The sequence below is a fragment of the Elephantulus edwardii genome, unplaced genomic scaffold, assembly GCF_000299155.1.
Source record: "Elephantulus edwardii isolate Elephantulus edwardi_28Jun2011 unplaced genomic scaffold, EleEdw1.0 scaffold00112, whole genome shotgun sequence".
Taxonomy (NCBI): Eukaryota; Metazoa; Chordata; class Mammalia; order Macroscelidea; family Macroscelididae; genus Elephantulus; species Elephantulus edwardii.
The window spans coordinates 4,462,367-4,478,939 of record NW_006399862.1 but is presented as its reverse complement, the minus strand read 5'-3'; positions in this window follow the sequence as shown (position 1 = coordinate 4,478,939).

Below are 16,573 nucleotides of genomic sequence, written 5' to 3'. Positions count from 1 at the left end.
CAACAATGAATGAGTGGAAGCCCAAAATCTCTGTAAATATTTATGAAAATTAATAAAATATAATTACAGAAAAAAAAAGAAAAATGAACAGAGATCAAAACAAAAGGGTGAAATTAACATATTTGGTAATGGAGAGAATGGCAAGTCAAAGTTTATTATTACAAATTTGATGAATAAATTGATAGAAGATTAGTTTAAAAGTTTCAGCAAAATAAAGTTTACATTTTCTTTTGATATAAAAAAAAATTGTTGTTGTTGTTAATGTTGTTGTTAAGTGTCATCAAGATATAGGCAACTCATAGTGACCCTATGAATGAAAGTCCTCGACAGTTGAGTGACTTTCATCCTTTCTCCATGTTCGTAGGGTTTCCTAAGGCAAGCTATTTACGGAAGTAGATGTTATTACTCCTTCCAAGCTTGTTTTAATCTGGGAGCACCACCAAACACTGTCTACCAAGGGTAACCATTATCGCACTTGACATGTCATTGTCCCAGTGTTCAGCTTCACAGCTAACACAAGTTGCCTCTGTACATCAAGTGGACACACCAGTGCTATATACCCTAGAAGAAGTGCTGGTGTGTAAAATGTAAAGAAAATAGGGGAATGTATAAAATTTTTTATAAAAAACAAATGGTAACATGAAAAATATAATGATCCACACAGGAAAATGAACTTTCTATAGCGTCTTTTCTATAATGAAATATTTAAGTGCTAGAGAATAAGAATAAATGGAATTTAAAATAATTATATTTAGTAGGCTAAATATTAATAATGTATAGAGACTAATTTGCACTTTGTAAAATGTAAATCTAAGTTAAAAACAAATGAATATAACGGGAATCTTATGGTACTTGGATTTAGCATTTACATTTTGACAAATATTTTTCTGGTTCTTAATTCTACATTTCTCCTCTACAAAGTCCTAAATTGCAAAATTCCTCCTTGCTGTTTTCTTTTTTAAAAATTAAAGCACTTTTAAGAGAAGTTCAGTTAATTAAATCCAGAATGGCTGTGGAAACATCCTTACTCAGATTTACTTTAAGTTACTAACTTGTCAGCTTCCCTGTAGAAATATACCAGGGCTGGAAACAGCTACAATTCTAATCTACTATATGTTTGTAAACACAGCAGTTTTCTGAACACTGTTTTGTTTCTGAATTACCCACAGGGTTTAGACTGGCTTAAAGCTCCTGATGTTTTAAAGAAATCAGATACCATAGGTAGCATTTATCTATGCAAGACAGAAAAATGATGCAATAACAAGAAATGACATGGTAATCACAACACTCTGAGTCTGATAATTGTCTGACAAACTCATGTCCACACTTTACACCAAGACCAAGCTAAACCCATTGCCTCCAGTTCTTTTTATCATAGCATCCTTGAGGACAAATATAGCTGTCTGGAAGTGAAAGGTCAACGGAAATAGACTAATTATCAGCGTTTCTATTTTTACAAAACAAATAGGAAGAATTAACTGAGAATATTGGTGTTTGATATAATAGAATTTCTCCACAGGTTTTACCCTGCGATCCATTTTAGGGAGCAAGTCTTTTTCCTCATGCAGACCAGCTACCGGTCGGTTCCAACTTGATAATACACACAACACCACTTCTTACTTAGGAGGACGTTATGCTGAGTGAGGTATCTCAGTCACAAAGGGACAAATGCTATACGGTGCCGCTGTTGTAGAATGAGGCTGACATCGGGGTGGGGGTAAGATTGAGAAAAACTGGATGAAATATGTTTACGGCATTAAAGTCTATGGTGGAGAGAATAGTTTAAAAGTATTATATTTTAGGGCATTATGTTTACCGTAAGAGTATGCAATGAGGGTTGCAGAGTAGATTATATTTGGGGGTAGGGAGCGGGGTTTGGGGATGTGCGGGGGGCATTGTGTACCAATGAGGGAGTTTTTCTTTTGCTTTTGAAGGAGAGGAGCAAACAGGGGGGGCGGGGGGGACGGGGCGGAGAGAAGGGTGCAATAATGAATGAATGGAATTCCAAAATCTCTGTAGATGGTCATTGAAATGAAAAATAAATAAATTTAGAAAAAAACAGTTATCCTTCCTTAAAAAAAAAAAATAGAAAATTACAGTAGCTGTATTCACTAACAAACAAATACAAATAAACCCCAAAATTTTTTACTCAACTTTTTAATTTAAATTCTTTTGTTGTTGTTCGTTGGGACGGACTCATGGTTGACCCTCCAGCAGCTTTCCAGAGGCAGTAAAGCACATAGGAAGCGACTGCCCATTTTCTCTCCTGGATCAACTGGTGGATCTGAGTAACAAGCCTTTGAGTTGGTAGCACTACTCCTTACCATTAGGCCACCAGAACTCCCTAATTAAACGGTTGGAATGCATAAATTTGTAATTTAAATTGCTGTGTTGTGGTTACTAAGTGCCATCGAGTCGCATATGCGTCATAGTGACCCTATGAACCACAGACACGAACCATGTCTTATCCTGTGCCATCCTTATTATCCCTGATACACCTTAGCCCACAGCTGTAAGTAATGCATGAAGGTTTTCCTCTCCTTTTGTGACTCTCGACCTTTCCAACAATGAATGGTGTCCCTTTCCAAGGAATAATCTTTCCTAAAAAGATATCCAAAGTATGTGAGACAATGCTTTGCCATCCTTTACTCTAAGAAGCATTCTGGTTGCACATTCTAAAGTTGAATTTTTTTTTTCTTGGTTATGTATTTTTGTGGCGCTCTGGTGGCCTAGTGGCAGGAAGCTATGGTGCAATCCCAAAAGCACACGGTTTGAGGCCACCAGCTGCTCCACTGGCAATCTCTTTCCATGCACTTAACTGACTCTGAAAACCTGCCGAAGGGTTAGCTATGGGTCAGTTCTAACTCTTTGGTACATAACAACAACAATATACTTTTTACAAATTGAATCCTTTTTAGGCAAGTTTAAGATGAGTTCAGATAATTAAATCCAGAATGGTCACTGAAACATTTTCAATTAGATTTACTTTAAATAACTAACTTATCAGCTTTTCTGTAGAAACATCTCAGGGCTGTAAACCACTGTAATTCTAATCTGTTAAATATTTATTAGCACAGCAGCTTTCAGAAATAATATCCATTTTTATTTTAGACACTGATATGAAAAAAAAAACACACAAAACAACTTACAGCTGTTGAGTTGGTTCCAACTCTTAGTCACAAGCCAATAAATTTCCATCAAAAAAGACTGTAAATCACAAGTGGAAGAGATTGCTTATCTCTTGTGGAGCTGTTCAAAACTTCTCAGATGCTCAGACTTTGCTCCTTCTCTCTATCCCTTTTACTAACTGTTGTCAAGTGGGAACCAATTCATAGCTGACTAATCAGTGGGTTTTAAGAGGATGTCAATTGCACAGGAACAGATTATCCATCCTTCTCTCAAAGAGCCATTGGTGGTTTTGAACCATTAGAGAGATACCACTTTAGTGTTAGAAAAATAACTCTCTATGTGCTAGGCCATTTGCTGTGAACTATGTCACCAGAGCATCCGAACACACATACACACACACAGATTAATATAGATTTATTAATATAATCAGGGGTGTGTGTATGTGTATTAAGGCACAGAATGGGGTGGTATTTTGTTCTGTTATTCACAGGGTCTCTTGAGTCAAAATTGACTACATATAAACCCCAACAACATAACAATATAGATAACAGATTGTAGTAAAACGTATGTATATAACATTTTTGTTGTGGTAATGACAGGTTTTATTCATCTATGATTGATGGCTCATGAGTTTAAAAGCTTCTTTTGTAAATATATCAACTACATGCTAAGCAAATTTCCTTCAAAACCTTGAAGTACAGCTATCATAAATTAGAGAAAGCCATCCTTTCAAACACATACTTTCATTAAAGACATATTTTCCATTGCTAATATGAATTCATATGCAACACAGTACTGTTGAAAGATGTTAACCTTCCTAATTTTCTTCTTGGCACCTTAAATATTTCAGGAACTTAACGAATTAAAAAATACTAAAGCAGAAGATGATTAAAATCAGATGATTTTGGTGCAAATGGAATGAGGCTCAAAGATGGTTGCTGTTGTTAATCTGGCATTTTAGACATATCCATCTTTAGCTGGCTTTTTGAGGGGTGGACGTCATATCCATCCTTGACAATACCTGAGTAACTTCTCAGAGTATTTTATTGTATATAGTGTATTGTACTGTATTAAGCCCTGTATCTGCTGTGAATTTAGTGGGATGGTTTTCTGGTGTTTTTTTTGTTTGTTTGTTTTTGGGTTTTTTTTTTGTTGTTGTTGTTGTTGTTTTTCTATTAGTGATCTCTTCTGTGGTTCTTGAGCAGATTAACTGCTACATGCTTAATAATCTGCCAGCTGGAAACAGGAGTATTTGCTTTACCTGGTTCACAGCAGGCATCTCTGGTGACTAGTTATTCTTAAGTGCTGTCCAGTCCAGTACAATTCAGAGTGACCCTATGAACAATAGTGCTGACCCTTGTCCTATCCCGTACCGTCATCACAATCTCTGACGAACTTGAGCGCATTGCTACTGCCACTGTGCCAGTCCACCTGGTTGAGGGTTTTCCTCTCCTTTGCTATCTCCCCACCTTTCCAAGAATAATGTTTCTGTCCAAAGAACAGTCTCTCCTAGCAACATCCCCAGAGTCTGTGAGACAAAGGTTCACCATTCTCTCCAAGGAGCTCTCTGGCTGCACCTTGGAGTGAGAGGGCTCCTTGGTTAACAACTTTCTATGTTGCTGAGAGTGGGATAATGAACAAAATTGGTCAAGAAAAAGTGATGCCTTTGAACTAACTGTGATGTTGGAGAAGAGTACTGAATATCTCATTGACTGCCAAAATTTGGTGGTTTAGTGGCAAGGAATTTTGTGATCAGCCTAAATAGTTCAAATCTACAAGCTGCCTCATGGGAGAAATAGGGGCAATATCCTCCCATGCAATTTACTGCTTCTGAAAATCCACTGAGGGTTAGCTATGTGTGAGTTCTGACTCAGTGGTACACAACAAGTGCTATTTGTAAAGCTTTTATTTTTTTCTCTTAAAGTCCTATGTCAAAGACATTGGCTGGAGGTACAGCACAGGATGAGACAGATTGATACAGTGACTGGGGCAATGGGTGCCGGTGTGTCAGAATTAATGAGATGACTCGGGAAAGAGCAGCGTTCAGAGCTGCTGTACATAGGTATGTGTCACAGGTGACTCAACAGCACGTAACAACAGCAACAACAACAACGATAATCTTTAGCTAAAAAATAATAAAGATATGCTAATAGTGCTGATGACTAGATATAGGAAATTCCATTTGTCAGCAAGAGTGGCATCCAATTCCTAAATAACAGGGCTCCAGAAACTCTATGAACTTTGATAAGTGTCCATAGTTGTAGAAGGGCTTCAGGTCTTTTGTTCATAGAGTCGCTCTGAGTCATTTGCGACTCAAAGGCAATCAACAACATCATGTCTACATAAGTAGGGGGAACACTCTAATCACCACCTCAAGCACAGATTGTACAGATAACATTACATATTAACAGTGCTGGTCTTTCAAGGCATATCTTATCAGATTATATATTCATTACAATCTATCTTATAGGTAATGTTATCTATTGCTGTGAGTGTTGAAACTCTTAAAAGTTAAGAAAACAAGTGGTAGGGAAGACAAAGTACTGATAACTTGAAATGGTGGTGTTAGTGAAGAGTGATCAAGTAGCTTTAGTACTTAAAACATCCAGATAGTGATTGAGCATTTGACAAATAAATTGGCCACTAAGACTACCAGCTAGCTCTGGTGGCCTAGTATTAAGAAGCTATACTGCAATCCCAAGGGCACCCAGTTTGAATCTGCCAGCTGCTCCGTGCATGGGCAATCTCCATGGATGGGCAATCTCCATGGATGGGCAATCTCCTATTGTGTGTTTAACTACAACTGAAAACCTGCCAGAGGGTCAGCTGTGGGTCTGTTCCAACTTGAAGGTACAAAGCAACAACAGAACCATCAGGTAAACTAAGCTCATGAAGAACGTGGAGGGACATGGGTTAATCTATCATGTGTGTGCCTTAAGGACCCAGTCATGACTTTGCAATAAAGCTTCAATCCTGACTATGCGATGAAGTCTATAAACACTTTGATTGTGGAAGTTCTGAGAGCTTCCTGGTTGATGAGATATATCAATGTACATGGGAGGGTAGAGAATCATTTGGGACACAGAAGTTATGTATTGGGAACTCTCAGAACTTGTCATATGTATTTGTTCATTTGTATCTTTTTATCTAGGATAAATCACTAATGCTAAGTGTAGTACTCTCTTGGAGCTTTTCCTGCTAATTATGAAACTTAAAGAGACAGTAGAAAAAACATAGAAAAGTCAAGAACTTCAGACCAAGCCACTACGATTACAGTGGGAAGCCTAAAAGGATAGAGAGGAAACACAAATTTTATGGTAGCATGTGAAAAGTAAGGGCATTGTACCCACAGTTTATTTCTTGCTAATCTAAAAGACATTGCCTTGTTTTAATTTATGAGATTTGATCTCGTTCCAGATCCTTGTGTATCCTTGTTGCATATCCTTGAGTTGGAACCAATCCATAGCTGACCCTTCATCAGAGGCAGTAAAAATTGCATGGAACCGTATCTTTCTATTTCTACTTCAGAGCAGTTGGTGGATTTCAACTGGCATTTGCTACTCAGTGCTGCTTGGATAGTTGGTTTCAGAACTGAACAGAAAATGGAAATGTTTGCACATGGTACACCTCTTCTCTGGTACACAACAGTATCATTTTGAAATGTCCACATAGTTCTCTGGGTGTATGAAGATTAATGTATAAACCACTTAACATTATGCTATCAAATTATATATGCTTTCTGACAGGAACCAATCTACAAAGAACTCCCAGTTCCTTAAGCCTTTCTCAAATCATATAAGGCAAGCAGAAAGCCTTAAAGAAGGTTGTTTTGATGATATCTTACAAAGACATCTGTTTCCATAGTATGAAGGGTCACTAGCCCAAGTAATAGAGTCACATTGGTTTAACTGCAATTACATTTCTAAGATTCATTGGTTAATGATAATAGAAATTTTTCAGACTGAGTTACTGGGGAGTCTCAAAGTGAATGACTAGATATTTTGGTGATGTGCATAGTCCAAAGCAAGTTGTACTTCTAGATCTAGGGCAAAACTTCCCTGTCACTTCAAATCCACTAGTAGCCCTAAAGGAGACAGATGAGAGATTTGTTCATGTGACACTTACAGCCTCAGGAAATATTCTTGAGTTTCAATTAGTTATGAGTTGATGTCAACTTTAACAACAATGAGTAAGCTATCTTGCAGTCAGTCAAATTAGTATGCCATCAAATCCCAGCCCTGTAACTCCATTGAAATTATGCTTATTTCCATATGAATGCAGAAGCCCAAGAAAATTGAAAATAAACAGCCAAACAAAATATATATTTAAATGGCACAGCTAAAGTCACAGCAAAAATAAGTAGTATGAATACGATAGCTGCCTGAAGAATGAAAATATCATGAGTAACACGGCTTCATGTAAAAGTTATCATTATTAAAGAGTTTTTAAAATACTGACTCTGAAATATTGTACCTATTCTTTCTAGAACCAAGTTTAACTTAGTATCTCAGAAAAGCAAGGAAAATAAACATTATATTCATGGTGAAAAGACAGAGAAAAATATATATGCTAAAAGGTTTAAAGCATAAAGCTACTCTCCCTTCTTTAAAATATGATGGAAGGCATTAGAATGTAATTTCAAAGGGATAAAGAACATTCCATGGGCTTAGCATTTTGGAAATCTTTTCAATTTGCGAAATATTTTAAATAAATTATTTTCAACAACCCCTATATCATTTATCTGTGACATTGATGTTAAATATTAGCCCTTCCTCAAAAGTAAATATTCATTGACAAGGACTTTAGGGAGAAAAATTGATGTTTGATGCCAACTTTTACCCTATAGCAACCCAATTACTCAGATTAAGAAAGTAGTTCCATGACAAAGTTATCACTTTCCATGTAAAAATACCTGAGTTTGGATCCCAAACAATGCACTTCCAACCCAGTGAGCAATCAGCCGTCAGTGGACGGTATTGTTATGATGCTGAATTGTTTTCAGATTAATTTTTCTATCAAGCAAAGACTGAGAAGGTCTGGATGTCTACTTTTAAGAACCAGACAACGCAATCCCAATGGACGGTAAGAATCAGAACTACAACCAGTCCTAGAGATGGTGCTGAGCCAGGTGCCATTTAGTCCATTATGCATGATGGGTTTCTATGAGTTGGGGTCAACTTGATAGCAGGTCGTCACAACCAAGGCTAATGTATTTTAGTAACAATTCTAACCACCTGGCTCAATCTCTGCCTCTACAAAGGATGCATATGCATTGTTCCTAAATTTGGGATATGCAAAACCAGAGGACCTAGCATGCCCAGCAATATCAGATATTGGAGCTTTGGAAGAGCTGCTCAGTTTCCCTCTACGCTGTTGGAGTCAACATAAGCTTCCTGTGATAGATGCTTGTTCTTGGTTCACTCCCTTTAGGTCTCTAGCAATCTTGCTAAAGAAGAATGTCAGTCAATTTTAACAACACAGAAAAACTGAGATAAATGAAGACCTAGGGGAATAAACTTTCTATTTGTAAAACTTGGGGTTTTGGTCCCTTATTGGCATAATAGTTTGGTGTGGTTTTTGTTTTTTTTTTGTAAGAAACATGGAGATGCCATTTATACATTCATTCTATACAATAATGTAAATATGTAATTAACTCTTGTTTTCCCCAAAACACCTTCTAAGTCGATAAATAAACAACCTTATTAAGCAAAACTCTTAACTTCCTATAGCAGCAACATCTGTTACAGAATAATGATACACACAGGCATAGTAACGCTTTTTTGGCCTTTTGCTAAAGGGTGTGTAATGGATGCGAACATAGCTGGATTTTTGGCTGCGTATACAACCAAGTTTTTACTGAGTGAAGTCATTTTAACTGTTAAAGCAAGAAAAATCTAGACAATGCTGCTTTTACAGTGTGGAAGAGAGGGTAACGCCTTTCAAGCTTTTATGAAACAGTAGGCAAGATATTCAGGAAGACTGATAAACATCTCTTGAATGAATGGAGTAGAAACCAATAAAAAAATATGCTTGATTTCCAAAATATCCCAGATACTACTGTTTCACACTATTAAAAACATATATGAAACACACTTAACCATACACACACACACGCACACCATATGTGTATATCCTTGTTGAGAGCAATTATGCTTGAGTACCACGTGCCCCATAATATTCTAGATGTGCTGTCATTGTTTCTCAAAGACTTCTTTGACCTGAGCGTTAGGACAACAGAGAACAAAGCTTTTTCTCTTAAATACGTGAGTGGATAGGCCTTCTATCATTCTTCTGAAAATATTTCATTTGAAACTAAAAGCGTTTTATTCTGCATTTTATTCTATTCCCTAACAAGTTTGAACTTGTATCTGCTTATTTTCATATAGTTTTCTTTCTTGTCATTCAGTAAACATTTAAATTCTTGTACCAGGAGATTTTCCCATTACCCTTGTATTGCTGTTTTAAGTAAATGTTTCCCCTTTAGTTCTTAGAGTTTGCTTTAGGTGTTTTGTTTTTCTCTCTCCCCCAAACCCAAGATCGGATCGTGAGAGACTATCTAAAAATTTCATAATTATTTCAAAATTCCTAAACTCTTCAGGGAAGATGGATTGGCATAGTGACTTCAGTAATGGGTTCTAGTGTATCAGAGATGATGAGGCTAGAACAGGAGTTAAGGTCAGCTGTTCATAGGGTCACTGTGAGTCCTACTTAATTTGATGTCACCTAACATCAACAACTACACTTGTCTTGCCCGTTGGTTTTATTTTTGTTGTTGTTTTTGGTGTGGTGGTTTGTTTGTTTTAACGTCACCGCAGTTCTTCCCAAACACTGAAAAATAACATGAGGAAACTATAGGACAATCAACAATGAAAATCTTTACTAATATAGACACCTAGATACTGTCATTGAGTCAGTTCTGGTTTGCAGCAACCCTCTACAAATATTTTTTTTTAGGCTTTGATTCTTTATGGAAGATATTTGCATCTATTTTGCATGGAATAGCTGGTGCATTTGAACCACTAGTTTTGATCGGCAGCTCTATCCCACTAGAGCTCCTTGTTGTTATTGTTAGGTGCCTCAAGTCGCCTGTGACTTATAGCAATATAGCAGCTCTGAAGCCTGCGCTGTCCTGAGTTAATGTCACTGATTCCAATGCACGTACCTTCATTGCCCCACTTACTGTGTCAGTCCTTCTTATCCAGGGTTTCTTCTCCTGCACTGTAGAGGGACTCCTGCCCCTCTACCCTTCTGAGCATGCTGTTCTTCTCCTGGTCACGTGCCCAAAGGATGTGAGATAGAGCTTCAGAAACCTAGCCTCCGAGGAGCAGTCTGGTTTTACCTTCTCCAAGACAGACCTATTTTCTTGGCTGTCTATGGTTGTTCAAGACTCTTCTCCATCAGCATCAATTCTTTCTCTGTCATCCTTAGTCATTGTACAGCTCTCTGATGCATAGCAAGTAATAGTTCCTTACATAAGGAATAAAGGAAAGTTTCCAAACTGAAACAGAAGCACAGTCCTTTTAGTCTATCCCATTCTCAGAGGGAGCCCAGATCTTTCTTGCAGAATGTTAGCCTCAGATGTTTGTGGGTTTTTCAATGCGAAGGGAAAAAAATCCATTACTGGTATAGGTCTGTATGCACATTTCTAGCTGGCTACTGTTTGGTTTCGTTTACTATTTCATTTTCGACATCCTTGGCATATAACGTATATCCTATTTTTCTTGATATTTTTGTGGATGCTGCTCTCAATTTTTAAAAACATATTTTTTGTATATTTAGTTATATAGTTTATGCTTTATAAAGAAAATAGTGAATAAATTTTTAGAAGTATAACAAGATAGCAACTTAATTGCCAGTTGAGTAAGAACCTACTCGTATCTGACCCAGCTTTTAGACTATAAATCCCAAGGGAGGTGATCACCTATCTTTTCTTATGAATCCTCTGATGGATTTGAACTGTTAGAGGGGAATCAGTGTTGGATTAGCTGCAGAACTTAACTCTCTATGGGAATTTTGTTGTTGTTGTTGTTGTGTACCATCGAATTAGAACCAACTTATAAGTGACCCTCCAGCAAGTTTACAGACACGGTTAATTGCATTGGAGGAGATTTCTCATCCTTCTCCTGTGAAGCAGCTGGTGGACTTAAACCATGCACCTTCAGGATTGCAGTGCATCTTTTTTGCCAATAAGCCACCAGGGAACTTAGCTACCATATAAGTAACTACATTGATAGGAGAGCTCTGGTTTTGCAGTCCCTAGGGTGTTTTGCTAACCAAATGGTTGTGTTTTTTCATAGTTCAAATATCTTGTTCAGATGCACAGCCTCAGAGCCTGTGAGAGGGTTATGATGAGTTAGAACTGACTCAATTGCTGTGAATTTTTGGAGCAACAACATGATTTTTACTGATCCATTAATATTTACAATTAAAACATATTCAAATTTGAAAATTGTTTATTATTTAACCTCATTAGTTAATCTTGCCTTTTGTCCTACTTATTTCTGTATTTTATTGAGTGGTAAAAACTTTCAACTATCACATACGCAGCCACTTTATATTTTAGGATTTTTGTCTGAAACTTTCTAAGATTATTCACTTCTCATTGCTCTTTAATAAGTATTTGTCAATCTTTTTTATTTGTTTACCTTTTAATCGTGTTTCTTACCCTTTCAAAGTTAATCTGATGTTCTATAGAAGAGTCATATCTCTGCAATGGAATTTTAACACATTTATAAAATGAGGTAGATATTTTGTATCTAATTTTTTAATAAATGTCTGAATAAAAAATATCAGCATAGTGCAGAAATTGGGTTGAAATGTACTTTCAACTTGTTTGGTAGAATAGTTAACCTTCACCTTCTTAGCAAGATCATACCTCTTATCTATTGAATATAAACAATATTCAGGGTTTGACATTTATTAATCTTTACCAGAAGAAGACAGCACAGTGACTCACAGGAGAACAAATTACTTAAAAGTGCAAACTTGTATAAACTTAATCTCTTCTGAGAATTGCAATTGTTCCTGCCGGAAATGCTTAGCCGGACCTGCGGGGTAGGTTGGAAATTAGGCCTTCAGCTAACCACTCCCTTTCCTGTGCTCTTTCCTGAGATGACATATGACTGTGTTCTGGAGAAGTCCGCTTTGTGAATCCTGTTGTCATATTTGAGCAGCTCAACCTCCTTTAGAATCCTTTCTGGATTCTGATTCCATCCTGTGGGACTTTCCCATTAGGAAGTGCTGAACCTGTGGCCATTTGGAGCTGAGTTTTGCTTACGTATAACCCATGTGCTACTGTGGGTCCACTCCTCTTCCCTGGAGCTCTGAGTCTCCTGAAGATGCAGATGACGGCCAACTTCTCCGTCCAGCTGTTGGCCTGATATGCCCCCTGCCTTTCAACTTCCAACTCCACCCTCAGATTCACCTCCCATTACACAGCTGACCTCATGGAAGGCCATAAGCCATTAAGTTCAACATCCACACAACAAGAGATATAATGAATGCCAGAGGAAGCGAATCCATACATTAGTGTTGTTGTTCTTTTCTCTCGTGGCCTAATGACAAGAAGCTGCACTGCAATCCCAGTTCGAATCCAACAGATGCTTTGCTGAAGAAGGAGACTTGTATCCAATTTGACGGTCCACATAAACACAAAAATAATATTTATTTTTTTAATGTCTTTTTGTCTTTTTAAAATGAAGACCCAGGAAACCAAATGAAGGTCGACCTCTACCATCTCATTTTCATACTTTTTTCCTTTCTCCTTATTCCTTCACATCATCTCCCAAATCAGAGTCTCAATTGTTAGTGAAATTGGTGGATTTTTGGCTTCCATAATCTTCTCCTCCCAGTGTACTACAACCAACACTCATTAAAACAACAGTAGATAGATAGATAGGTGATAGATAGATAGATAGATAGATAGATAGATAGATAGATACTCTTAATTAGACAAATTTCTGCTAAGGAATTCTTTAAGTTGATAGGGAAAGGGTATCAGTTTAAAGACTAAGGGGTGCCTGGTTCAAGCTGTGATCTTTTCAATTGATTCATAATGCCTGAGGGAGTGCTGGTGACCTAGTAGATAAGGAGTTGCACCAAACTAAAATAAGGCAGTTTGAATCCACCAGCTGCTCCTCTGAAGAAAGATGGACAAGCTTGTTTCTTGCCATTTAGAGTCTCTGAGAAACCTCTGGAAGGTCAGCTGCAAATGCTTCTGAGTGACTGATAATTAATTTTAGCTTTTTTGTTTTAATACTGTTTCATAGCATATTGAACATACCATGGGTTGCCAAAAGACAAATAAATGTGTTTAGCAAGAAATACAGCCACAGTGCTCCTCACAGACAAGGATGGTGAGAATTGGTCTCACAAACTTTGGGCATGTTGTCAGGAAAGGGCTGGTCCTTAAGAGAGGACGGTGTGCTTGGAAAAGTGGAGGTTGGCAATTCAAGTAGACAGATTTACATAGTGTCTGCAGCAGTGCACTTAAGCATGGTGGATACTGTGAGGATGGCATACAATCCTCTATCTTTCTATATATTTTATATAGTTTCTTTGTGAAGAGATTGAGATTGTTCACAGCTTCAGTTGACTTGGCTCCACAGTCCACAGGAAATTAAAAGACATATTGCGATTGGAAAGTGTATTGTTAGGGATGTCTCCAAAGTACTGAAGAGCGATGGTGTCTCTCTGGAGACTAAGGTGTGTCTGATATAGGCCATGATCTTTGCTACCACTTGTTATGCATCAGAGAGTTGGACAATGACTAGGGAGGATAGAAGGAGAATTGATGACTTTGAGCTGTGGTGCTCGAGAAGAGGGTATCATGGGCTGGTAGGAAAACAAACAGATTCATCCTGGAAAGGGTTAAAACTGGCAGCTCCTTGGAGGCAAGGTTTCTGAGGCTTCATCTAACATATTTTAGACATATTGTAAGGAGGGATTGGTCCTTGGAGAGGGACATCATATTTGGGAAGGTGGAGGGACAGTGCAGGAGAGGAAGGCCTTCTATGAGGTGTATTGATTCAGTGACTGGGGCAATCAGGATGGGTGTATCAGAGACAGTGCGAAAGGCACAGAACAGAGCAGAGTTTTGGGCTGTTGTACATAGGGTCGTTGTGAGTTGTAAGTCACTCAACGGCACATAACAACAGTAAAAACATGAGTGGTAGTCAACTTGATGTGACCTACCATAAACAAGAATCTGACCATATTATTTGGTGTCTGATGTGTATGGTCCTATCAAGGTTCAAAGAATGATCAAGTCTTTTTTTTCTCCCCTTTTTATAAATTTGCTTTGCTATTCTTTGACTTCCTCTTTTATTGTTTTTCCTCTTTTATATTTAAATGGGCGTATATTAACCTGGACACTATTGAGTAAACCAGGATAATTCTTATTTTAAGGTTAATTTATCATTAACCATAATTACAACTAAGACATCTCTTTGGTGATGTTAAACAAAAGACTTAATCTCCATTCATGTTTTTTTTTTTTTTTACTTATTTAACACTTTTTAAAAAAAATGTGATTGTTTTGAGTTAGACTGTGTATCTCTAAAAGAGACAACGAAGGACTAACCTCTGGAACTTATAAATGTGAGCTTATTTTGGAATTAGTTCTTTAGGTGTATAATCAAGTCAAGTAGAGATTATACCAGACTTCTTGTTACTATTGTTGTGTACCTTTGAGTTGGAACAAACCAATAGCTGATCTTCTATACGAGAGGATGATGTTATTGTTGTTGAGAACTGCCGAGTAAGAACCGACCAATAGCTGACCCTCCAGTGTGTTTTCAGAGACAGTAAATTCCCAGGGAGATTACTTATCCTTCTCCCATGGAGCAGCTGGTGGATTCAAACTGTGTGCCTTGGGAATTGTAGTGGAGCTTCTTACCATAAAACACTAGACCTCCATACTAATTTATAGTGGATCCTAAAAACATAACTGGTGTTCAAATAAGGAAACTTGGGTACAGAGGGAAGATGTGAAGATAGAAAGATCACAAATCCATCAACACCAAGGTTGTTGAAAACCACCAAAACAGCAAACAGGAATCCTCCTTTACAGCCTTCAGAAACTCTATGCAGCATCGTGATTACTTTTTTCCTACTCTCTTGAATTTTAAGAAAATAAATGCCTACTTTATTAAACCATACAATCTGTAGTCATTTATTCTGATAGTTCTAGGGAAAGAACACAGATAAATAATAATCATTGCTATTAATTATCAAATATTTTAATAATCTTATTGTTCATATAAATAATAAAATCTTTAAATATAAACTAAAAATATACTCAAATTCCTTGGTACTGTGTTGACTGAGTTATCATGGTCCAACAATGGGTTTTTTGGGCTGGAAATCTTAGCAGACCCCCTTTCCTTTCTCCCCTGCAGCAGTCGTTGGATTGAAACCCCTGACCTTTGGTTTAGTAGCCCAATCCATAACCCAACATGCCGTCTGGATTTCTATTTACATATTGTTGTTATTGTGTACCCTGGAGACACGGCTGACCCTCCATCAGGTTTTCAGAGGCAGTAAATCACATAGAAGGATCATCTTTCTCCTGAGCAGAAGCTAGTGGATTTGAACCACATATCTTTCTTTTGGCAACACAATTCCTTACCATTAAGCCTCTAGTTGTCTAGTTGTTGTTGTTGTTGTTGTTGCTGTATACTGTGGAGTCTGAACCAACACTTAGCTGACCCTCTGGGGAGTCTTCAGTAAATTGCGTAAGAAGAGATTTGTCATCCTTCTCCCACGGAGCACATGGTGGATTTAAAGTATGTGCCCTTGGAACTGTAGTACAACTTCTTACCACGAGGCAACTAGAACTCCCTTATTTATATACGTTGTTGTTGTGTGCTGTTGGGTAGATTATGACTCATAGCAACCATATAATAAGCAGATTTGAACCTTGCCATATCTGAGAAAACCTCACCATATTAGAGGAGTTGTTGTTATTGTTGTTATAATAATAATAATTAATTTTATCTTTTCTTTAAAACAGAGAAACTGTTGGAACCTCAGAGAAGGACAAACAATGCTTTACTGTTCTAAACCTATTAGCCTTGGCGTTAAAATAAACAGTACATGATGAAAAGCATATCTAATACATTTGCTGATTATGATGAGGATAATATTTGATGCTTTTCCTTTGGGCAGCTTTGGGCCACTTGCCTTAAGAAGTTCAGATGTATATTATATATAACACATGCCTTGATTTCCTTTCTTCTTTGTTATTTTGTGTGTGTATTTATATACACACCTACTTCCAAACTAATATGGATTTTTAAACTATACTACTTACTAACATTTGACCAATGGAAATATTATATATAACATAATAATGATCTGACACACAAATTATTGTAAAGATAGACTTAATTTTCTGTATATTGAAGAATAACCAACAACATAAAAATAAACATTTATTATATGT